This window comes from Lynx rufus, unplaced genomic scaffold, assembly GCF_022079265.1.
Source record: "Lynx rufus isolate CCGP_SWC_20201006 ecotype Redwood Valley unplaced genomic scaffold, mLynRuf1.p SCAF_8, whole genome shotgun sequence".
In the NCBI taxonomy this organism is placed as follows: domain Eukaryota; kingdom Metazoa; phylum Chordata; class Mammalia; order Carnivora; family Felidae; genus Lynx; species Lynx rufus.
In genome coordinates this window covers 128,323,010-128,348,350 of record NW_025814896.1, presented here as the reverse complement: position 1 = coordinate 128,348,350, position 25,341 = coordinate 128,323,010, and the positions used below count along the sequence as shown (strand labels likewise).

The 25,341-nt window shown below is 47.9% G+C and overlaps 1 protein-coding gene across 4 annotated transcripts in view; it reads right to left on the bottom strand.

The window, feature by feature from the left end:
- Positions 1–25,341, bottom strand: part of CYRIA (CYFIP related Rac1 interactor A) — a 108,433-nt gene that overhangs the window by 37,365 nt on the left and 45,727 nt on the right. The window contains exon 4 of one of the 4 annotated variants that reach the window (XM_047068568.1): positions 15,142–15,238. The exons of the other annotated variants lie outside the window; for them this stretch is intronic. The gene's annotated coding sequence lies outside the window, so the exon portion shown is untranslated. The remainder of the gene's footprint in view (positions 1–15,141; positions 15,239–25,341) is intronic. 4 annotated transcript variants of the gene reach the window in all.

Here is a 25,341-nt window from a genome sequence, read left to right as displayed (position 1 = left end):
GGCTTAAGATATGCAGAGAATCAAAGAAATGCAATGTCCCCAGACTCAAATAAGGTGCATTTTTCTTCATCCTCCATGTTTGGTCTTGGAAGATTAATCGTTTCTTTCTTTCTTTCTTAAGTTTATTTATTTATTTTGAGAGAGAAAGAGAGCCTGAGAGAGAGAGGGACAGAGAGACAGGGAGAGAGAGAATCCCAGAGAGGGAGAGAAAGAATCCCAAGCAGGCTCCAGGCTGCTGTCTCTGTGAGGCTCAAACTCACAAACTGTGAGATCATGACCTGAGCTGAAATCCAGAGTCAGAGACTTAACCGACTGAGCCACCCAGGTGCCCCAATCCATGTTTCTTCATGCAAAAAGCTTTCACTGTCACCAGACCAAGATGGAAAGGCATTAAAAGCTAGCACTTTAAGATACCTTTCTAGGGGCGCCTGGGTGGCGCAGTCGGTTAAGCGTCCGACTTCAGCCAGGTCACGATCTCGCGGTCCGTGAGTTCGAGCCCCGCGTCGGGCTCTGGGCTGATGGCTCGGAGCCTGGAGCCTGTTTCCGATTCTGTGTCTCCCTCTCTCTCTGCCCCTCCCCCATTCATGCTCTGTCTCTCTCTGTCCCAAAAATAAATAAACGTTGAAAAAAAAAATTTAAGATACCTTTCTACATGCTGAACATTGTATTTTAGATAGATTCTTCTTATTTCATCTTCAAAATATACATAGGAGGAAGATATATTTTCTAGAAGTAGAAAATTTAGGAGTATTCAGATTAAATATAGAAACTGATTAAAAAATATATAAACACTTATTAAAAACCCCAAAATTCTCAGAAAACCAATATTTATGTAAGTCTGTAATAATTTGAGGCTGGGGTCTTCTGATAACTCTATAGATCATTACCTATTTCCATCACAAAAATTCCAAGCATACACAAACGCTTTTGAAAGTAGGCATAAGTAGGTCACTCTTTTAGTAAATGCTAGAAAAATCCTTGAAAATTGCAAATGTTAGCCAAATGGTTATGTCTATGACTGTGTCCCATTTCATAAATATAGCAGGAAGTTTAAGGAAAACACGAACATCTAACGACACACCAAAGTGGCTTACGAAACACCTCCACGGACAAGAAATGGAATGCCGAAGGACAAAGGGGTGACACGCAGATTTACCAGCAGCTTAAAGGAGAGGACGTTAGGATTACTGCCCACTCAGTCCCAGGAGGCTTGGTTCCCTCCAGTGTTAGCCTTCCTCAACACTGATTCTATGATAGTGACCTATCGAAAAAGAAGGAAAAGGCGAACTCCTATTTCCAAGACAAGGGACTCTGACAGCAGTTCGGTGGGAAGTTTCTTTTTCCCCTTTGTTTTTTTAAAATAAAAAAAGCCACCTTTAATAATGACCTGAGGGAAGCGGTCAATGACTTGTTAAACGCCCTCAATACACAGGACACGTGGGGGTGAGGTACGCAATAATGGAAGGCGTGGCCTCAGTACTCAGGGGATGCCCATTCTATTGGGCAGGGAGACCGTAACCGACTTAAGAATGTGATCTACCCAGGAAGCATATAACAAATTTCTGATAAGTGGTAGGTGCTCAGAAATGTTAACTGAATGTGAAAGTAACAGTATGTACTTGGTACATCTTAAGAACCAATCAGAGACACTATAGCTTTTCATTACATTATTATACCTAAGAGGGACAAGAACATCCACAGTTTAAAAAAAATTTTTTTTAATGTTTGTTTTTGAAAGAGAGAGAGAGAGAGAGCACGCGTGACACAGTGCGAGGAAGGGAGGGGGCAGAAGAAGAGGAAGTCACAGAATCTGAAGAGGCTCCAGGCTCTGAGCTGTCAGCACAGAGCCTGACTTGGGGCTCCAACTCACAAAGTGCAAGATCATGACCGGAGCTGAAGTAGGATGCTTAACAGACTGAGCCACCTAGACGCCCCCAAGAAATCCACGTTTCGTTGAGTGCCCACTGTGTGCCTGGCACTATGTTTGAGCTTTCGCACGCTTTAGTTCACTCAAACCTCCCAGCAACCCTTCGGCTGGCTGTCATTATCTGTACGTATATTGGAAGAAAAAGAGGCTCGAGCGGTTAAAGCATCTTCCTGAGGACTACAGGAGAGTCAAAGAGAGAGTCTGGGACCCTGAAGTCTATGCTCTTTTCCCCATAGCAGAAGACCTGGAACTTCAGACCCCCAGGAGGTCTCCACCTGGGGACCCTGGGAGGCCACGATCTGTGGAAAGTGCACGCGGGATGGGCTGTTATTGTACACATGCACTTTCTTTTTTTGGAAGAGGGTCTACTGCTTCTGTTCCCTTCCATTCCAAAGTGGCCTGTTCCACACTGGCACCGCTCACTGGTGCAGACAGGGAGGGAACTGAACACCGCAGGGGGTGGAGTCTCCCTGAGAAGCTGGCACAAAAGAAGTGAGCTGCCCCAAGGGCAACCCTTCGGATCTGGACTGGCCCAGAGAAGCTCTCCAGCTGGGGGTGTGTGGGGGAGGGTGGGGGGAAGGGGGTTTAGAGAGGAGAGGAGAACAAAAGTCACAAGCTGGATGGTGACTCAGCAAGTCTTCCCAGTACAGAAGTCTGATTCCTCAAGGTTCTGTTACTGGTGTATAATTTTGAAGTGGGTGCTTTCATACTTTTTCCCCAAATAGTCTCGAAGGAGGAGGGTGTTTCTCCAGTCACTCTAGGTGTGTTAACAGTGCCTGTAGAGATGGCCCTCACGTTCCTGCCAAGGGAGGCTCTCATCTCCCAAGGGTGACAATTTGGGATGTGCACATGGTGTTTTCTACGACTACTTTCTTGGCTCTGAGCACAAAACCACTTCCACGGGACTTAGCTCTAAGCCTGCTCAGTGGAAAACAATGACCGTCTGGAAAAACAGTTCTCTGCTAACACACACACACACACACACACACACACACGTGTATTTTTTTTTTTAATTTGGAACTCTGTTTTTATTTGGAAGAAAAAATATTGGATAATAGTATTAGCTGTATTCCCAGAGTGTAAAACCAAATAAAACCAATCTGAGCTTGCTTTTAAAAAACGTGGCCGTAGTTTGTGAGGAAATTAATTTGTTTATTATAAGACATAACAAAGGACTCGAGCACAGGGTGCAAGCATTAGTGTGAATGCTGACTGTTCCCTGCATACAGCAGAACTTCAATACCAATCTTCATGAATAGGCACTTGGGAGATTTCTTTAGTAGCTATGACTATCTGAAAAGAGAATTCCTAAGCCAAGACCACCTTGATCAATAAAGAGTAGAAGATGAGAAAAAAAAGTAGATCAAACAGTAGTCCTACACAGTTTTATTTTCTAATGTTTTTCTTCAGGGTCTAAGATGATAAATACCGAATACCTCTATCAGAAGGGATAGGTTCTGTTAGCATTTTAAGTGAGCCAATACCTTCAAGAATCTACAATACTTAGCATCCCTGGTACAAAGATATTAATAAATCAAAGACTTTGATTCTTCATAAGCCAGTATTTGGGGGAATAAGAAGTTCTAGTCGATCTTAATATTTTTCTGCAACATAGCATGTAATCCACAGACCAATCATGAACACAACAATGACGTATTTATATAACATCACATCTTTGTCAAAGATGCGTCTGGCCACATTCGTCCTCACCACGAGCATGTGTTAAATGTAGAAAAGGTATTACTGGACCCGTTTTACAGATCAGAACTCACGGGTCAGGTATAGAAAGTATCTTTCCCAATGTCTTCCAGTTGGCTTCTGGACTTCCTGATCCATAATCCCAAATGTCTTCACAATACATTCTACATTAGAACCGGGATCATCTTTTTAAAGCTCTTACTTAACAAAAAAGCACTTGCTCAAGGACACACAATACATTTGGGCCAAAGAAGGGTCTAGAATGGAGATGTCCTGCCTCTCAGTCTCACGCTCTGTCTACCCAAACAAAGAGTAAATGGGACATCAAATCCATCAAATCCATTCTTCTTTTTTTTTGTTTTAATTTTTTTAATGTTTGTTTTTGAGAGAGAGAGAGAGACGGAGACAGAGAGCGTGAGCCACTGAGGGGCAGAGAGAGAGAGAGAGAGGGAGACACAGAATCCGAAGCAGGCTCCAGGCTCCGAGCTGTCAGCACAGAGCCTGATGCGGGGCTCGAACTCACAAACTGCAAGATCATGACCTGAGCTGAAGTCGGAAGCCTAACTGACTGAGCCACCCAGTCACCCCTAAATCCATTCTTTAAGACATAAAAAGTACAGCTCAGTGTATTGTTGCCACTGGAGGGTTTCTGTTCCATGCTCATCAGCTCTCACCAGAACATGCTAATCAGCTACCTAACAAGGACACCACCAGATGCTTCATAAAACTGAGCACATCTTTCTGTCTCTACCTTGGTTGTCTTACTTCAGACCCTCAGCAGAGCAGACCCTACCTGCATCCAGAAACAGCTCCCAAACCGATCTTCCCGACGCCAGTCTTGTTACCCTTCCATTCATCTCCACACGACTGGCAGAGCCCTCTTTCTAAACACAAATCTGATTATGTTACTTCCTTGCTTAATATGCTTCCACTGCCCCGCAGTGCCTACAGGGAATAGCGCACCCAGGTAACATGCCCCGGGCACAGAGACACCTGGCCCCTGGCCCCTATCTTCCTCCCCGTCCCGGGACCCTTGACTCCACTCACACCCTGCCCTTCTCTAAAGGAGCCCCGCTCTCTAGTGCCTCAGGGCCCTTGCACATGTTCCTCCTTCTGTTTACAATTACAATGGCAACCGGCATTTCTTAATGCTTTGCAGGCCATAGTGATGACAGCTTCTCATGTATCACCATATCTTAAATTTTACAGCCACACATGAGGGAGGAATTGTCATTATCTCAATTTTTAGAGATAAAGGAATAATCTTAAAGACTTAGAGACTTGCTCAAGACCACAAGGAGCAGAGCGGGGTCTGGCATCCAATTCCGTCTGACCGCTAAGCACTGGTCCTTGGCAAAGGCCTCCCTGGAATTCCCTTTCAAGTACGAGTTTGGAAACCAGAGCCTTCAGGAGTCCCCTCACTTCTCCCGACTCTTTGGCCTGACCTCAGGTAAAGGAAAACCCACCTACTTGAGTGAGCTCTGCCTCTCTCTGCTCACCTAACATGCTGTGATGACCATGTCACGGTGTCCTCCAGCCTGGACTGTGATTCACGCCTGTTCCCTTATCTCTCTTGATGCAAGGTCTTCTGGGGCAGGGCCATGTTTACACCTTACTGTGTCCCCAGCACTGAGCACAGGGCCTGGCCCACGGGTGGCCCTGAGAAAATAAGAAATCCTTAAAACTGCTCTGCCCAGTGGTTCCAAGGCATCAATGAGTCAAGGGCAAAATAAGAAAAACTAAAGTCTGTGTTTTGGGCCACGCAGAAAGCTAAAGCTTTCTAAATTTTACTGGTTGACGAAATTCAAAAATCTAGGAGCTGCTAACCTGGTCAGTTACTTGCTCAGGCTAGGAAGCAGAGCTCCAAGGGGAACCTGCTCTCTGCCCTCAGGCCAGTGCCTCCGGCTGGATCCTGCCACCAGCCTTGCCATAAGTCTCACCAGTTTTCCCAGGAGTCTAACTTCCTAACTGCAGGAGTGCCCTGAGATTTCTCTAAGCAGAACTGAGAAAAGCAGGCCAGTTCTGGCTTTGCGAATGTTTCCGGGGACTGTCCGTCTTTAGGAGGGCTATTAAGACAATGTACCTTCCAGCCTGATCAACAAGGTTCAGAGCTGCAGAAATCATGACAACAATCAGGATGGCAGTCACTGCCAGTGACACCAGAGGCCTGCGGACTCCCCACACCGCCCTGCAAAGCAAACAACCCCTTTGGCTTGCCTTCCGTGAACCACCAGCGGCATCCAGGGAGATGTCCCAGGAGGAGAGTGCAGCTCTGAGAGTCTGCTATTCATACAGCTCACACACCCTTTCTCTGGTAGCCACAGAGCCCTCTCCCGTACGTACTGCTTTCCCACAACTTGACGGCTTTGAATTGTAAGCAAAACCGGTTAACCATCAGCCTGTAATGTATCAGATACAAAAGAGGGGGCTTGAAAAAATAACTTCTCAAGTAAAATCAAGGTACGCTGCCTAAACGAAATAAGCACCTGTTTTGCTGGAGGGAAAAATGCCCCGATGGAATGATGTTGGCTCAGCTTATAAATTCCGGGAGCTGAAATCTGCTAAGCCAGGTTAGCGATTTTAGATCGCTGGGCTGGGCTGCAAGGCGCTCCCCCATCTGCCGCTTCTGTAATGAAGTCATAAGGTTCTCTGTTGTGTTGCCGAATGGGTTGCCAAGAATCCAACAGATGATTTCATTCCGAGCCGAAGGAGGAAAACTGAAGTAGAGTGAGTCTATTAAAGCACTTTCATCTGACAATAAAAATGAGTTAATGGCTAAAATGTGTTTTCAAAACGTTTTAACACTACAAGTAATGGCACTCAAATGGGAAAATGCCTTGAATATTCTCATCGATCATTAATACCATGGTGTCCCTCAAAAGGGCTTGGCGTTCCCCAGGGAATTCAAACTGCTAGAGTCCAGTTGTAAGGCAATCCGTGGGAATTCTCAAAAAAAAAAAAAAAAAAAAAAAAAAGCCAAGAGACCATTATGGAACCGAACGATTAAGTGCAGGTTTAAAATAGCCCTTTCGATATCTGAGTTCAGTTTTCTAAAATAGACTATTACCTCATCATAGCTAATTTCCCCGTAAACATCAATATTATAGCAGCAAAAAGCCTCTGAGAAATGAGGGCAAAATCCAATTCTTTTTTAGGGATGCCAGTCAGCATGCCCCCCAGTTTCAAATGGTAGCGAATATGGAAACAATCAAGCTGGGGCTTTGCGCTGGACCGGCCCACCACTGGGAAATCATTAGTGAATTTGTTCCCTTTCACTTGTGAAATCAAGAACACGGTTATGAGCAAACTGGTTGGTCAGCCTGTCCCTTAGCTCGAAGGAGGGCTGACAGTCTCAGCCCACCCAGGCCAGTTCTGCCTAATTTCAAAGGGAAAGTGACTCCCTGCAGAGCCAGCAGCTTAGGGACTGAGCTCTAGTCTTGGAAATGCCTTTCCCTGGGCAAGTTATTTATTCCCCTTCTCTGGGTTGGCCTCAGTTCAGCCTAGAAACCAAAAGGAAACACCAAAACACCAAGAAGTTACCCCAAATTTGGGCAGTTCTGACCATCAGTGTTTTAGATTGAACACTGGCAGTTCTCTTGGATTACCAATCTCCATTTTCCCAGAATTCCTTCTTAGGTAAGTGGGTCAACAGGCGCCCGGCAACCCCTTTGTCAGAGGGAGGAGCTGCAGAGAAGATCCTGGAGGGTCTCTGTTCCTCTCTCTTCTCCCTGAATATTCCTTCTCAAGTTTCCAGTTCCTCCATGTAACCTTTAAGTGTTGGCCTCCAGTTGTCTTTCTTCACACCTTCTTCCCTCCTCTCAGGTGGGACCCTCCCGACTCCCAACTTTTGCCCATATGCTGAAGACTTCTCAACCTCCGGCCCCAAACTGGACCTCCCTCCTCAACTCCACGCCCTTAAATCTAAATGGATTTCCTGAAAGCATAGCGATTTGGAGGGAGGGGTTAATATCTTTCCCAAATATCCTCCCCCCTCCTTTGTTCAATAAAAGGCATCATCATTCAACTAATTATATGAGCCAGAAACCTGAGTGTCATCTGAGACTTCCCCATCTACTATACTCCACAGACCCATTCTCTCACCAAACTCTATCCACTTAACTCTCCCATCTCCCCGAGATCCATCCCTCTCCATGCCTTCTCTTTGCTTCGGTATGGCTGATAGTCACTATCTCCACCTCTCTCACCCCCTCGAATGCAACCCCAGATACTCCAAGCACCTGAGATCATGTACCAGTCTCTGAGCATGTTATAGGAAATGCCGTGTGCAGAATCAATGCTACTGAATTAAATCTCTTCCATTTCTGTTATCTTACAATATAACACTAAAAAAAAAAAAAAAAAGCTTTCCCCTTGTCTCTGCCTGGTTTTCATTTCATGGGCAGCTGTATCCCACATTTGTGCTTGAAGTTTCTTTGCCTCCATAGTTCACTGTCGGGTGGTAGGTGAAATATGACCTAGCGTGTTGAGGCACAGGGAGGTGTTATTGAAAGGAATTCTTCTGGGAAGTGAAGGCCCCTGAAGAATCCCACCCACCCCAGGGCCGTGGGTTGACTTGATTCGTAGGTCTAGATTTTCAGATGCTGAGTTTTCCTAAACTGGGGTCCACCTGTGTACCAAAGGTGACATTTGGAATTGACAGATCAAAACATTAGGGGTTTTACGTCCCAGGTCAAATTTATCTGGGGGCGGGGGGGGGGGGATGTGGGATGTCAAAAATTATGTAAGTACCAAAAAGACCAACAAAAAACATTTCACATACTAAAAACCTGAAGAATTTGAAGCCCAGGGAGGTTGGCACGCTCCATTTCATCTCAAGCATTGAGGACATCGCAGGGGCTGCAAAGCTCCCTTGAAATGTCGGAGGCGGGAGTGGTTCTGCTTTTGTGTCCAGTTTCTGAAGTGAGCAACCAGCTGGATTTCAACGTATTCTTCATGGCAGATCAAACTAACGTTCTCAAATAAAATCCCCGGCTTGAACCCCAAGCAAGTGATGAGGACCATCAACACAGGCTGGACAGGGAAGGGGCGGTGGGGTGGGTTTGCTGAGCACTGGGAGACCTGGCTCTTCCCAGGGGTTAGCTGGGTAGAAGGAAGGCGCGGTTTAGCATAAACGTTTCCAAGCTGGCTGTCAAATTAAGAGGAGGACAATTTTTTTTACATGGTATTCAGGGCCATAAAATCTGACCCAAAGCTCTCTTTCAAGTTTCAGCAACTTTGAACACTCGGTACTCTGGTCACACCAGAATCTGGACAGTACCAACAGCTCTGGCCTCCTTCTTCCTTCTGGGTTGTTGTTGTTGTTGTTTTGCTTGTGTTATTCCCTTTGCCTGGAATGCCCTTCCCCTCTCCTCTGCCTCCAGATGTTCTGTCTGTCTTTCAGTACCCAAATCAAATAGCACTTTCTCCCAGAAACCTCCTATCTGGATTTCCAAGCTGAATGAACCAACTTTGCTGTGAATTCTTTTCAAGGGCTGTCTTCTTCGTTTTCAGAATGTCACCCATTTCACTTTATCCCCCCCGACTCCTCCCCACTGAGCACCAAACATGGGTCCAGCACACGGCCCTCTTCACTGATGTCTGCCAAAATGGATCGGAAGCGTTAGATGAGTAGTCACCGCATAGCAACAGTAAGATATCAGTTGTGAATAAACTGAACAGAGAAAATAGTCATGGTAACAGGAAGAGGTCAGAGAAAATAAGCATTTCCCAAAATAGCAGTATTTTGGGGTGCTTGACTCTGTTGTTTTATGGTCACAGATGACTTTGAAAATCTGATGACAATCAGCCTTTTCAGAAAAATGCACACATCCACAGACTCACGTATTTTTTTTTTTGCATATAATTCCAGGAGGTACTAGAAACACACCAAAGCCCAGGAATGGCAACTCCTCATCTGTTTTAAAATCACCAATTCCAGTGTATGAGCAGCCCAACGGGATGAGGAAAGGCATCTTCAAGTGTGTGGACCAACAGACCACACTGAAGAAGAAAGGGAGTCATTTAATGGGAATAGCATGAGCTCTGGACACCTTGGGCAAGTCGTTCTGCCCTTCTGAATCTGACTTTTCCTCATCTGTAAAATGCAAATCATAATACTTCCTTTACAATGTTGCTATTGAGTAAGTAAGATATGCAGATTACGTAGCTAGTGTAGTATCTGGCATGCAATCAGCCCCTGACAACAAATACTAGTTTCTGCACCTCCTGTCTCGCATGGCAAAAACTGCAGCCACAGTGCAAACAAGTCATTTCCCTTTCAGCAATAAATACTGCACTGCTGCTTTGGGGCAAGGGAAGAAAGCCTACTCAGACCACCGTCTCCGTGAAGAGGTGAAGCCGGGTGCTGAACGGCTGCTGCAAGCTCATTCGCATGGCTATTAATCATACAAGAGCCCATTTATGACAAACACAGGTCCCTCCCTTTGCATGACAAGGCGTATGGGTCCACAGAGCCCCATTATCCAAAAAAAACAGAGCATTGTGGGCGACACAGGCGAAGCCGAGCGCACACACACAAGCGGACATTGTAAGGCTGTTTGCACAACCCCGCAGTGCTCCTCGAGGATTTCCTGCCAAGGAGACATTTAGATCTCATAGTCTGCTGCAGACATTTGCTCATTCAACATGGCTTCAGGCAGCCGGCTGCAGAAACCCGGGTGCGTGGTCCCCTCTGCTGGCCATCCCCAGGACTGCATGCCGGGGATCCTGGGATGATCCGGCACCCGAGGTGCTGTCAGGATCCCAGCCTCTTCCCTCCTGTCCTTTCTGGAGCAGTGCGGTGCAACAGGCATGAGCTTGGGGATCCGGAGAGCCTAGTTCACATCTCAACAGTATCCCGCACTAGCCGCAGACCTTGGACAAGTCACGTCACCCCTCAGACCTTACTCTCCCAGATGGGGTCCACAGCACTCATTTGCCTGTGACGAGACCTAATGGAGATGACAGCAGGGCAGAGTGCCTGCGGACGGCCAGTGTGGCACGAACACCTGCCTCCAAGGAGGATGGGCGCTGTCCTCTGACAGTGAAACCAGGAAAGGAAATCAACAAGCACCTGCTGGTAATGTCTTTGCTTAAACTGTAGCCGGCGTTTAGAGGGGAAGTGTGACCCTGTCTTCTCATGTCTCATCTCTAACGCTTTTTCAAATTGTCCCCCCCTTACTTTACATTGTGTGTCGTGTTGGTGTGGGCGGCACCGTGTGTCCCCTCAGGCTTTATTTCATCCGGCACCTGAAGTGCCCCATCTTCAGGACACACATAACTTGAAGGCGGGGGGCGAGCTGGCAGAAATTCTCAGCCGAAATGTGTTCTTCAAAGACGACAGAAGGACCACGCCCTTGAACTTCTTAAACTGAGCTGTGATCTGCTTCCTGACGTCCAGCATAGCAACAGCCACACGGACTTAATCAATGTATTTAACAACATTTACTTAACCTCCCCGAGTCTGAGTTTCAATATGAGTAAAACAGAGATTACTTCAACCTCTCCAAGGGTGGCTTTTAGAAATAATGAGACAACATAGGTAAGCAGTCGGATGCATAAGTAAGTGGTAGTTGCCATCATCACTATTACCCTTGTTATTTTTATTCTCTCAGTTCATGACCAAGAGCTCCTCTTTCCGACACAACTATTGATATCTGTGAAGGCTTTAAATATTATCTTAGAGATGTATGCCAATGACTTCCAAATTCACAACTGTTGCCCGACCCCATCGTCTGAACCCCTGACTCATGTATCCAATTGACTACGTGACTTCTCATAAATAGCTGAAACTTAACTCACCCCAAATTAAAGTGTTGCTTTCTCCCCTCAAAAACTGCCCTGCTCCAGTCTTCCGCATCTCAGCCAATGACAATCCCATGTTTCCAGCAGCTCAGTCCCCAAAAGCTGGTGTTATCCTTGACTTTTCTCTTTCTCTCATACCCCATAACCAAGCTAACAAATCCCACCAGCAGTACTTTTAAGATGATCTCAATTCAATTGCTTCTCACACCGTCCCTCATCAGCACCCTAGACCAAGCCACCAGCCATCAACTCGTGCCCAGAGTATCATACTCACCCTTTACAGAGATTTCCCAGCGCTGCTCTCATCCATTCCCAACCACCCAGTCAACTGCCTTTCTGGCAGCTTTGCTGATGTTTAAAAAGTTACATTATGTCACTCCTCTACTTAAATTGTTTCAGTGGGGCCCTGTTTTACTTATAGTAGGGTACTAGATCCTTATCACGGTCAACAAGGCATCCTATGTGATGGTACCCCAAAGTGGTTCATCCCCTGCAATCACTGTGATTCAGCTACCTCTGCCTCCTTACCTTTTCTTTTTTGAATGTATGACATATCTTTCTGTCACAGGACCTTTGCACTTCCTAGTCCTTCTGCCCAGAATGCTTTCCCTCCTCCTCCCATATATCTACATGGTTTGCCTTTGGGCCTCCGTTCAAGGTTTACTTTTCAGTGGAGCTCAACCTAACCAACTGGCCCAAAATAGTATTTCTCCCCACCTCACCTCACCCCACCCCACCTCACCCCACCCCGTGCCCAGTCACTGCCTTTATTCTTCTTTCAAATCTCTATTACCATTGACTTGTGTATCTTCAACTCCTAGACTACTGCCTCACACACAGTGGGAATGCCACACATACATACATGTGGAATGAATTAAGTCATTCATTGTAAACAAAACTCCCATGACCCCATGGAGCTTCTCTGTCAACAAAACCTAAGATTTTTCTTCCATATCCCATGGGAGGAGAGGCTCTCAGGTCATCTGGTATTTGGGGCAGACACTGTCTTTTGGATAAGAATGAGGGAGAATTAGTCATTGCAGGGGATGGGGAAATGCATGGTCAGTGAGCATGGTCCTAAGGAGGGACAGTATGAAACCATAAAATAGAAAGTGCATCTTGGAGGGGAGGGGAAGGAGAGAAGGTCAGAAGTATCACTGAGGACTGATTATATACGAACTTTGCAACCAGAAAGTGGGAGCAGGGACATTCCTGGGCAGAAATGCAGCCTGGCACCTTGGGTGGATCAAATGGCTATTGCGTAACTCAAGGCTTGAAGTACACAGGCGATCCCATTGACTGTAATGCCTCTGTAATGCCACCAAGTGAACAGAGAGTCATGGGCTCTGTGCCCTAATCTCATTTTAGCCACTTATGTGCTACAGGACCTTGGGGAAGGTCATTTTCCTGCTCTGAGCCTCATCCTTATCATCTGTTGCCCACACTGCTCCATGTTCCAACCTCCTAGGGTTATACAGTGAGGATATGCAACAATTTCCAAATATGTACCCAGGCAACCTAATGCCCAATCATGAGCTAAGCTAATTAGAAGGGGGATGCACCTTTCCTCCCAGAAACACCATTTCACACTAACAGCACCTTCCACATGCCGCCCCGGTCTTGTTTCTTGAAGCCGTGTGGATTGCAAGTTACATGGCAAGGAGAGTGACGACAGGACGCCAGCACTTTCCAATGTCCCCCGCTATATCAAAATTGGCCCACTGCTGCCATCAGGGAGTGCTACAGAGTTAGTCTGTGAAAAAGCAGTAATTCTGGTATCTGGTAGAATGCCTATACTACTACAGAGAAACTGTTCTCAAGCCCTTGTGTATGTTCGAGGCAGTAAATGTTGTGAAACGCAAAGGCATGCAAACTATAAATAATTTTCATACATTCAACAAAGTTTCCCCCAAGTACCTCTACTGGGAAGTGCTTGGATAGCCTAGTTTAATCCTTCATGTGTATTCAAAGGACTAATATGACATTCTCTAATGCAGACCCTTTTTCCTTGGGAATTCAAGAAGCAATTGAGCACCTGCCAGGTCCCAGCCCTAGAAGCCTCAATCAGGTCTCATTGCAATTATAATAGTACAACTGTAACATTAAGGCATTAGGTTGGCGATAATTTGCAAACACCAAAGGTCTACTCTGTGGCTTTCAAATTTCAAATTTGAAAAAACAAATCCCATGAGATGACAAAACAATGATGTTAATACAGATCCCAAGGCTTTGGGAGTCTAGTTGCCCAGGAAATGGCAGCATTTTGTTGGAATAAGTAATAAGCATTTTTCAAAACTTCTAGAAAGTACCTCTATACCCAAAGATTTTGTTCAGTTGGCAAATTTCCACTGGCTCTGCTGGGCTCTCTACCCATTTATAGTCAATATAATTTAGCTGATCCCCCACTGGAAATGAAATCAAATACCTCGTCCTCACCCCACCCTGACACTTGCTCCCAAATTAAACTGACCTCTTCCTTCCAATGACCCTAGTAGATATAGACATAGATGATATAGATATAGATACAGATATACATGATATAGATATAGATATATAGATATATAGATATATAGATATATAGATATATAGATATATAGATATATAGATATGGATATGGATATAAATATAGATTTTTTTTTAGTTTTTTAAAACATTTATTTATTATTGAGAGACAGAGAGAGACAGAGCATGAGCATGGGAGGGGCAGAGAGAGAAGGAGACACAGAATCCAAAGCAGGCTCCAGGCTCTGAGCTGTCAGCACAGAGCCTGACATGGGCTTGAACTCACAAACTGTGAGATCATGACCTGAGCCGAAGTTGGATGTCTAACTGACTGAGCCACCCAGCTGCCTCGAGATTTTCTGTATATAGACAACTCGATAGAATATCTATCTATCTACATACACACATCCTGTAAATCCTGTGTATACATTTCTTCCAAAACTAAAATACTTATACATGTCTGTTGAGCTGCTTGAGGGCAGGTCTTAATTATTGCTCCATCCTCAATACCCAGCACAGTCCTTAACAGAGTATAGAAAGTTGGTGAATGGTTTAAGGAATAAATACATGAACATCTGCTCTTTTTAGGGACTAGTGCTCAGTAAGACTCGATCCCTGCAGTGGTCTGAGATAAGAGCACAACCCAGTGAGGGCAAGAAGCCATGTTCAAAGCCCACTGTAAAGGATGGAAGGTTCTAGTGAGGACTGCGATTGGGGTAAAGCGAAAACGTTCCGGAAAAGGGGCGCAAGAGAAGAGGTAACTCATCTGGGCTGGAATAAGCTGTTAAGGTTTCAGGCAGAAGGAGGCCGTGGACTCGGGAGGGAGAAACTTGTCAGTGAACATCCGGCAACCGGTGAGGCTCGGGAGCTGGATGGAAGGTAAGGCCAGATCACGCACTCTTGGTGGGTGGGTGGGTGGAGATGAGGGGCCTTGGGAGTGACAGCTGTCACAGGCTCACTTGGAGATCCTTCGGCAGATCCCAGTCTTCCGGTTACGATGAAGGGGCGGGACTGGTATTCCTATGCGCTTTTACACCTGCGTTAAACGTAGTTCTCTGCCAGGTAGACTGATATCCTCGGCTGGCCTGGGGCTTGCCTGGATGCCTGTCCCAGTCCTGGGGTGGGAGTGGTGTCCCCTGCTGTCCACCTCTCACCAGAGCCCCAGGAGTCCTCACATGCCACCCTTCCACGTTCCAGTCACTCCTGCTTACCTGTCTGCCTCTCTTCCTAGAAGGTGAGCACCTCCAGGACAGGAGCTAGGACTTTATGCTTGAATCCACAGCAGGCCACTCAGGGAATACGTGTTTGCTAATAAAAGGGGGAAAAAAATGAGTGCAAAGTGACAGCGTGAATACCAAAATCTGTATCCAAGGATCTCGTGTCTGAGTCCCAGCCGTTTGCTTAGAGAAAGAGGGAAGGAAGAATGGGCAGGCAGAAGAGGGGAAAAAATGTGACAGGGAGGAAGGAAGGAAGGAAGGAAGGAAGGAAGGAAGGAAGGAAGGAAGGAAGGAAGGAAGGAAGGAAGGAAATGTTTTTCCCCTTTCCACCGAGTTTAATGAAGCTATAACTGGTTTCTGGCATATGAAGAAGCAGACAGGGATCTCATGTTATAGTTGAAAATTAAAAGGAAGGAAACTCGAGCCATCTGAAAGCAATCTACACCCTCAGCGAGGCACAAATGAGCTGAAGACAGGCAGCAAGGGGCTTTGAGAAGAGTCTGCTTCACCCGCTTGGAGGAGACGGTCAGCGACTCATTCGCACAAAGAGAAGCCTGTGACTGTCCCTGCCTTTGGCCCTGCCAATCAGATTTGGAGGCTGAGCTGAGAGAAGCTCAAGGTCAGGGACAGGCATGACAAAATGACATGTCTCCAGGCTGTGGATTCGCATTTGCAGATGTCTCTTTGAATCGAAATTCCCGTGCTGAAACCTGGGTGCACTTGCAGAAGTGGGCCTCGCTGCCTCCAGACTGGTGGGCCAGCTGTGAGACAGTCCTGTCCCAGGTGAGGACATGCTGACATATCACCGCTGACACGGACGACCTTGACCTAAAATCCTGGGGACTCGAAGATGACTTCACTCATCCCCTGCTTACCCACATTCTCCCTGTCAGATAACCACGGTCACAGCCACTGTCAGTCCTGTGCTCAGTGCTATTTTAAGTGCTGCCCACGCATGATCTCATGTGATTCTCCCGATGACCCTTAAAAAATAGGTACCCTGTTCAGTTTTAAGAATTATGAAAGTGAGGTCGTTCGCTAAAACAGTTTTTCTTTGGGCAAATGCAAAAGCTTGCAGTTATGTGTCTTCTCCACTAAGGGGCATTATTGTCTCACATTAAAAATGCCAGACCAGGTCAGGGTAGGGCCTTAGCACAAAAGCAGAAGTTTGTAAAAAGGACAAAGCAGAAGGATTGATTTCAATGACCTGGATATTTTCTAAACGTTACTCCTCTTAGTAGTAGAATGTTCAAATTCACAGCTGTAGTACCCAATGCGTACTTAACTCAGTAACTCCCTTAATTCCCGTTCAAGGTCATTTCAAAGGCACTGACTATTCTTAAAGAGTCGGCCAGCAATGGGCCAAGGCAACTGGGGTGGGGAGAAAAGATTAATAGATTCAACCATTTGGCTAAGTAGTCATCCTCCCCAGCTGCTTTCGCTAATTTCTTACGTCACGTTTTCCACCAAGGGAAACACGGCTTGCGGCTGAATCACCTTGACTCCAGTTGGGAGTGTAAAGTGAAAGAAAAAAAATAGGAAAAAAAAAAAAAAAAAGAAAGAAAGAAAGAAAAAGGCTGACATTCTATCCCAAGCTTATCAAAATGAGTTTCTCTGGCTCACTCTGGCACAACTGGAAAACACTCTGGAAGTGTACATTAAGATAGGAGGGGCTCCTCCATTCGTGGCCGTACCCCCACCCCTGTGCTTATAGACAGATAGGCTGTTTCTACACAGATGGGCTTCCGGACATGTGACGCTGCTTTCAGACATGCTCCTGCAGGAAACTCACAATACACAGAGAAGGCAGCAAAGTCACCGGGGGGCTTCCCTGTTTGGATGGATGCACCAAGACCACAATTAAAGCAAACAAACAAAGTCACCGAGTTTATCTCCAAGTTTATTTTAAAGCCCAGCCCCGCTCTTGATGACTCAACCATACGCTATCCCGATTTAAACTTTACCCTGCAGCTGGGGTTCCCAGGCTGGTGTCCGTGGCCACCAATGACTGAATTTGAAAGCACTGCTCTCCATCTGCTGCGGAGCTCACAGCCTCACAGACGGATCAAGTACTGTTTAGGCTGCGTCTTAATCCCACTTGAAGATTGCAAATTTTCACTCAAACACGAGGTCTGAGGCTACTCTGCTGTTCGCACCAGCAGGAAAGCCCGCTATATGAAACAACCTCAAGTCACCTGGGCCCAGCGGCGTGTGGGAAACAACACCGGAGAGACTGTGGAGACAGCAACCCACCTTCACGGCGGCCGAGCCTGTGCCCTTGGCCGTACATTCGAGAAGCGCTGCGCTAGACTAAGGATTTGAAGTCCCCTTTTGATTCTGCATCTCCAAAGGAAGCAGTTGTTTTAGGACGAAGGAGATCAGGAGGCTCCCCTGTACTGATTCAACATGCATTTTGTTTTATGAGTGTTTCATTTACTGACCCCACTTGGCACGCAAGAAAGTTCAGAAAATAATCAGGGATAGCATTCACGGAGCCCCACGGCGGACCCAGGTCTTGCGCTAAGTGCTTTACACACGGTATCCCGCTCCCGGAGCCCAGGACTAGATGGCTACAAAGGCTTTACGCTTCTCCTTGGTCAAAATGCCTCCTACTCCTCACTCACCCAGTCTCAGTTTACTCACCTGAAAAAAGGATCAGCAAGAAGCTAGACCAGACGATCACACAGATCCCTCTGAGCACTAAGCTTTTATGAAACGTGGAAGGCAAAACTATATACACATCTTTGTTAAAATAGAAAACCCAGGTGTTTAAATGCAACACTTGCTTCCTTAAGGGGAAAAAAAAACCCCAGAAAACAATCAACCCATTGTGTGTGGCAATACTTAATTCGACCCCCTACTATTTTGTGTATTACTGACCAAGCAGCCAGCCTCTCTTAGAACTGACACCAGCAGCAACTCCTGGGCCCGGGCCAGGCACTCAGCAACTCAACACGGTCCCGGGCGTGACCGGGAAGGGACACAGGCGCACGTGGCGGGGGCGCCATCTTCCTGCCCCGGCTGGGGAGCAGGTTGGCATGGCAACGCCGGAGCCAGTCTTCACTTGCTCCCTCCCTTCCCTTTCACGCTATTATCACTGTGTGAGATCTTGCCCCAGAAGAACAGAGAAGTCCTGAGGGCGAGGTCTGATGTCAGGGGAGAACAAGCAAGGCTTTGTGGGGCCCTTCAAGGAGAGGAGGCCCGGCCAGGGCTCTTCGCGCACACAGAGGGGCCTGTGCTCTCTCAGCGTCGGGGGCAGAGAGGTCTGCTCCCGTCCTGCCTGCAGGGCGGGGCCTCCACCAGCACATGGGGGGCCCTGTCCCTCCCCCGACAGGGAGCTGGACAAGGTGGACGGATCTCCACCCGGTGCCCACAGGCTCACCCACACCAACCCCCGTGACCACTGTCAAGCAATCTCTCTCTCCTTAGCCATTCTCCCACCTCCCGTTCAGAACGGCACCCCCACCCCTCCACCACGCTTGCAGATCTCTGCCTCCTTCTCACAACCCGTCATCTGCTCCCAGTCTCCTGTCTCCAACCCTCCTGGGCACCACCACCACTCTGAGCCACCTCTGCCTCTGAGAAGCCTCCCGGGTCAGTGAGCTGCCCTGCTGCCTCTGGTCTCCTAAAATGCTTCAGTTGTTCTAATGGCACAGGAGGTGTCACACATCTGATGTTGGTCTGTTTATCACCATTGCTGACTTCGGCTTGGAAACCCCATCGTCTAGGACCAGTTCTGCACACCGAAGATGCTTACTAAATAGCTTGAAAATGCTCGAACCCACAGAGCATCCCGAAAACGTACTTTTTGCGATATATTTTTTAAATTTATTTGAGGTGGGGGAGAGGAGCGGAGAGAGAGGGAGACAAAGAGAATCCCAAGCAGGCTCTGTCACCGCAGAGCCCGACACGGGGCTCAAACTCACAAACCATGAAATCATGACCTGAGCCGAAACCAAGGGTCGGACACTTAACCGACTTGAGCCACCCGGGTGCCCCCCAAAAACTTACTTTCAAGTAAAATATTCAACTGAGGCCTTAGATCAAAATAAGGAGAGCTAACGCTAATTGAGTCCTTACTATGTGCCCAGCACCACCGGGAGCAGGTGCACATGCTGGCTCATTTCATGAGCAAAGCAGCCTTACTTATGAGGAAGGTGCAATCGACTCTCACTTTACAGATGAGGGAACTGTTGGAGGAGGGATGTGCTAACTGTCTGAACCCACCAGCTAGCGAGCGGGAGAGGAGGACTGTGACCCAGGTGGGCTGGGTCCAGTCTGTCCTCCTAACCATCATGTGGCACAGTGTTTCATGGTGACCACCACTGAACCAACCCCACCTAAAGTCCCCTCTGATGCACACTGTCACGTGTCATTCCCTGAAAGTAGGGACACACGCCTTTGCAAACGTCATCACATTGCCAGGCCCCTTTTGTCCCATGTAATGGCAACTGAATAATTCTGTCAGATGGCCATGTTCCCCTTCTTCCTGGGCCGGCAGCACGGTCAGGAGAGCAAGGTGGACTGTTGGGAAGTGAGGTCTTTGGAGGAGACACGTTCGGAGCCCGATTTCCTCAGCAACAATTCTCTCCGCAGAACGCGTCTGCCCATTTGCAGCCTGGGCCTAACTCTGCTGTGCAGGTCAGATGAAGTCCCCTCATCCTGGGACCACTAGGCTGGCAGCTTCCAAGCCCCAGAGAAAGGCGGGCTCGCCATCAGGGCTAAGCCAAGCACCCTAAGCTGATTCTCCTATCTTCCAGCACAGAGAAGAAGCACAGACAGAGCTTCAAGAAGCTGGAAAACTGGAAGAAAGGGGCAGAGCAAGGGCACCGGGGCTCACAGCATCAGGATGGGGGCAGGGTGCAGGCTGAGCCCTTTTACTCTGAGAACCAGATCAGCCGTTCTGTGCTCCAGGGCCGATGGAGGCCCTTCCTGCCATGAAAAGGGGGGGGGGGAGTCCAGTTTCTCACCTTCCAGAGGTGCCTCCTGGTTCTGGTGGTGCAAAAGCGAACCCCACATCAGGGTCCTGCTGGACAACATGCGGGTTCAGCAGCCATGACTCTCTCTGGGGTCATGTTCGGAAAGGGAAAGCCCTGGACGGTCAGGCCCGACTCCCACGTAGTGACGACAGAGAGGGGAAGGGGGTGTCCAAGGTCAACTGGTGAGTCCGTGCCACAGCTCGGGCCAGAACCCAAGTTAATCCCGACACCACAGCCATCCTGTCCTTCCTTCCTTTTCTTTCTCATCTCTGCTCCTTCTTTTCAAACTTCACCTTATGTCAGTCAAAGGTATCCAAGAGAAATGCTTACTCGCCCTGGTACAGCCAGGCTTCTGGAGCAAAGAGGGTGAGAAGAAGCTCACGGTGAGGTTTTTCCTGAGAGGGAGAAGAGAAGAAACCCAGGTGCCATGTCGTCTCCTCTGCCTAGCCCGTCAGGGAGAACAAACAGACCCCCCAAGAGAAGAGTCAAGGAAGCCCTGACTGATTCTCCTGGTTCTCCAAGAGGGGAAATGGAGAGGAGGGTACGTCATGGGGCGGTATCTACCGGAGACTCCAATCAGAGCAAAGCACTCATCCCTCAAGCTGCTTGCTATTGACATGTTTAAGCCTACTAGAAATGAGGGTGAGCCTGGCTGGCTCAGTCAGTGGAACCCGCTGCTCTTGATCTCAGGGTCATGAGTTTGAGCCCCACATTGGGTGCAGAGATTCCTTAAAGACAACAACAACAGCAATTGGAAGTAAGCCTACCAGAATGGGACAAGGTTAAGTTCAGAGGCAGCTCTTCAAGGAGGGAAGGATCCCCAAGTGCCCACAAGCAGAACCAACTGTCGTTATCAAGTAGTGAGCTCCCCGTCCCTGGAAGCATGTAAACAGACACCCGTGGGGCAAGCTGTGGAGAGTCTGCTGGCATCGGAAGATCCGGAGAGGACTCCAAGACAGGATGCCACTGCTCTGTCCAGTGCTGCATTTCAGAGCTCTAGGTGAGGGCCACGTTCAGGGATGATCCTTAACTGCTCCTCATTGGTTTATCAGAAGGATAGCACGGCATGCAGAGCGGAAGGGGAGACAGTCACAAGTGAGTCTGAGTCCTGACCACCTAGGAGCGGGGGGCCTTGGGCAAGCTGCTTCATGTCTCTGAGCTGCAGTTTCCTCTTCTGTAACGGGCATCCTGGTGTGCTTGTGGACCTCTGGTGCCGGGAGCACAGACCTCAACACACCCAACAGGCCCAAGGAAGTGGTGCAGGTCAGCGAGGCCAATTCTAACCCATCCGTTCGTCTTTCAGCCGGCACGAGTGGCTGGAGGGCGTCGGCACCAGGGTGCGTTAGGCTAGAATAGATTCTACATACTACATACGTGTGCGTGTCTGTGCGCGTATGTATGTATATACACACACATACACGTATCTGGGTATATACAGACACACGAACATATACATAGAACTTTTTTCTTTTCATTTTTTTTAAGTTCATTTATTTTTGACAGAGGCAGAGTGCGAGCACGAGCTGGGGAGGGGCAGAGAGAGACGGAGACACAGAATCCCAAGCAGGCGCCAGGCTCTGAGCTGTCCGCACAGAGCCCGACGTGGGGCTCAAACCCACAAGCTGTGAGATCATGACCTGGGCTGAAGCCGGACGCTTAACCAACTGAGCCTCCCAGGCGCCCCACATAACTTTTTTCTAAGAGGAAGGGAGAGGAGCACAGTTCTAAACACCCCGTTGCAGTTTTCACCGGGAAGAAGCGGACCTGGCTGTCTGTGAAGTTGAGTTCTGCTACCAGAGAGCCCTGGTGCAAGCTATGCTGTTCCGTCAGTGTTTCTGGATGATGGCGATGGATTCCCTCCTCCTCTTTCCGCTTCTTTTCTTGGTCCCTCTCATCCGATTCCACTCACTAACACCTCCATGGGGTCAGAGAAGAGATCGACTCAAATTAGTCAATCTGATTATTTTTAGTCACTGTTGGGAACAAGGTGGGAGGCTAAGGAGGAGGCTACTAACGGATTCTAAAATGCAGAGTTGAGGAATTATCTGTGCACGATGATCACTCCGGCTACTTCCTCTCCGCTGCCACCACAGATGTTTGAACACTGGCCCTTATTTATAGAGTGCCATTCTGTACTAGGGGTGTCTCTCGCCCAGCTCCCAACTCCTACTCACCCTTCAATACCCGGCTCAATTTGGCCCCTCTTGGAAATCTTTCCCGACTTCCCAGGGCAGAGGACATGCTCCCTTTCTGTACTTTGTGCATGCAAGGGCCTCCTACCCACTATCTGCGTCTGTGCCTCCTTTGTCATCGTCACAAACATGATCTCCTTGGACGGATGAGCAGGCTTAATGTGTCTTGATGGTTTCCAGTCCTCATACATTCTCAGGTATTGGGACTCAGGTATTGTCTGGCCGGTGAATGTGTACTTTCTAAAGAGAACATTCTTACTGTCCTATTCAACTAGGAGAGGATTAAGAGATAGATATTACCCGTTTGTTTTCTGACTAGAAAAAAAAGGTATCAAGACCTAAATTCCACCATTTCTGCTAGAAAAGCTTGGGCTTTTGCCAGCTACTCCCTCCAGTCAGAAACAAGGCTCATGTTCTCACCGCTTTCTGGCAATTTGAGTGCCAAGACCCCACACGAAACCACCAATGTTCAACATTCACTAGGGCACCGGGCGGCAGGAAGCGCCATGAATTCATCAGCTCCAGAAGACCATCTCATTCAGCCCATCTGCATGAACCTATTTCCCATCTGAGGAAGCTATGATCTTATAATGTTACCAGGAGTAGGTATAAAATAAGCACTTCAAAAATGAAGTATTTTTTGATCAATCAGAACAAATTCAGGGTCAATAAAATTAGACCCTTAGTTTCATCTAACTCCAATCTCCTCAGGCCATCAATCTGGGCTTAAAAAACTCTTCCCGCTCTAGGCTGCCCTCAAGTGCACTCAACATCCTTGGCTGGGCATTCAAGGCTCCTGGTTAGCCTTCCATCTCCCCCCTCTGAAGGGGCCTCTCAGACTTGCCTCACCTCACACTCCAGTGACTGTCAGGCATGGTGACAGGCACCGGGCATCCCCTGCTTATGTCCTTCCTCTGTGGAAACTCCCAACACCCCTCCCTGATGTTCCCCACCCTCCTTGCCATTCACTGCTCCTCACCTCTAGGACTGAGTGGAGACGACATGCCCAAGAAGCTGCCCCGTCCTGCCCCTCTGTCTGCATCAGGAGCGTCCCCTTGGGCTCCCTCACAGCCACAGATAAGTTGTGTTGGTTGGTCACTAGCAGGTGTCCCACTAAAACCATAAACCCCTCGAGAGCAGGGTGTAAACCTAGTCGTCATCTGTACCCAGTGTCTACACTAGCACTGACACAGAATAGGCACTCAGGTGTTTGCTGAGTGAATTCATCCTGCCTCTACCCTGAAGGCAAGACTTGGTAATACACTATGTGAATGCATTTCAAGAGAACCGGTAGAAGTGACCTGTGCGAGGTGCCCGTGGAAAATGGCCACTCTAGCAAACTGGCTCCACAATGACCAGATCAGAACAACGACTCATTTCGACCTCATTTACCAACGCAACTTTCTCAAGCAGCTTGAAGTAGCATTGGACCATGGGCACTAGAACAGGGCTGCGTCTCATTCATCTCCAGAGTCTTGTTACCAATACAGGTTTTTGAACGGATGGCTTGTACTTTACTGGGCAAGAGCATCCGTCCCTTTCTCTACTCAGGGAGGCTTCGGAGATGGGGCCTTTAGAGATGTTCTAGGGAAGAGGGAGGAAAAGTAGGAGAATCTCTGGAAAGGCCAGCCAGAACATAAAAGCCCACGTCCTTACAGTGGCTTATGAGGCCCTACATGATCTGACTGCTTCTCTCTGCCCTCACCCCCTTCCACTGTGCCCTGCTCCTTCTGCTCCAATCCTACTGGCTGCTTGCAGTTCCTTAAGCACATTCCCGCCTGAGGGCCTCTGCTCCTTCTAGCCTCACTCCCTCCCTCTGTCTACACCCTACTCCCGTAACACCTAGCCAGGGAGGCTTCCCCTGGACCCTGTATAGAACAGCAGTCCTGCTCTCCCCACATCCCATCTCTCTGGCTTGCTTTATTTATTTAGGTTTTCCTGTTTTCCTTTTTTCCATAACACTGAACACTGCCTGATACAATGTACAAATGTTTATTTGTTGATGATCCCACAATTGGTGCTGTAGGCCTAACACCAAGATGGCACCTTCTTCGGAGCTAACGCACACACAAGGCACAAGGTTACAAAAGAACCCAATGGGGGATCAAAGCTACACTTAAGTAGCTCTAGATAAGACTGGGGAGGAAAAGGAGCTAACATTTGTTGAGGAAGAAACTATGTTAATGCATTTCAACTATATCCTTTGATCTTGACCACAAGTGGACAACATAGGGCATATTGTCCCCATCGTACCGATGGGGAAACAGAACCTCAGGAATTTGAAATGATCTCAGCAAAATCACTCAACTAAAGAAGCAGAACCGAGATTTGAAATCGGGTCTGTCTAATTCTAAAAGCTCTCCTCCTTCCTCTAAATTATGCTGTAGCCTGGTGGCCACTCTAGGGAAAGAAACCATAAGAGGAAGAAAAAGGAAGGGAGCACAAGACAATCCTATTCCCTCAAAGAATGAGAATTTGGTGTAAGCCACAAGTCTAGGATGAAACCGGAAAACACCTTAGAGATCACCTGGTCTTGCTTTCTGTGCTACACTCAGCTGTATGAAATGTTTCTGCTTTTGGTTTTAAGGGAACTCAAGGCATCTAGATGAAGAAGAAGAGCTTTTGGACAGAGGGCAGCAGAAGGTAACACCAGCAAGTGGAGAAAGATTAACAGGTGCATGGCCTTCTCAGTGTATTGGCATCTCCTTCGTGACTCCTGGTCTTGTCCTGGTGGGCGTCCTGGGCCAGCTTATGCAGATGTGTTAGAATACCAGAACCCAGGCTGCTGAGCCCTCAGTAGAACCTGAGTCATCTGGGAGGGGTGTCGGTTCATGTCACGTCCGAGTTCAACGAAGAAGTTCAAGCAGATGTGGCCCAGTCCTTGCAGATCCATAATGGATCAGGAGGAGGTGACAGAGGAGGAAAGCAGTAACAACAAAGAACCCATGTGCCTGGCAACCTGCAGCTGGTGTGTGGCGATGGTCCTGGATGAGAACTTTGCAAACTAAAAATGTCTCAAAAAA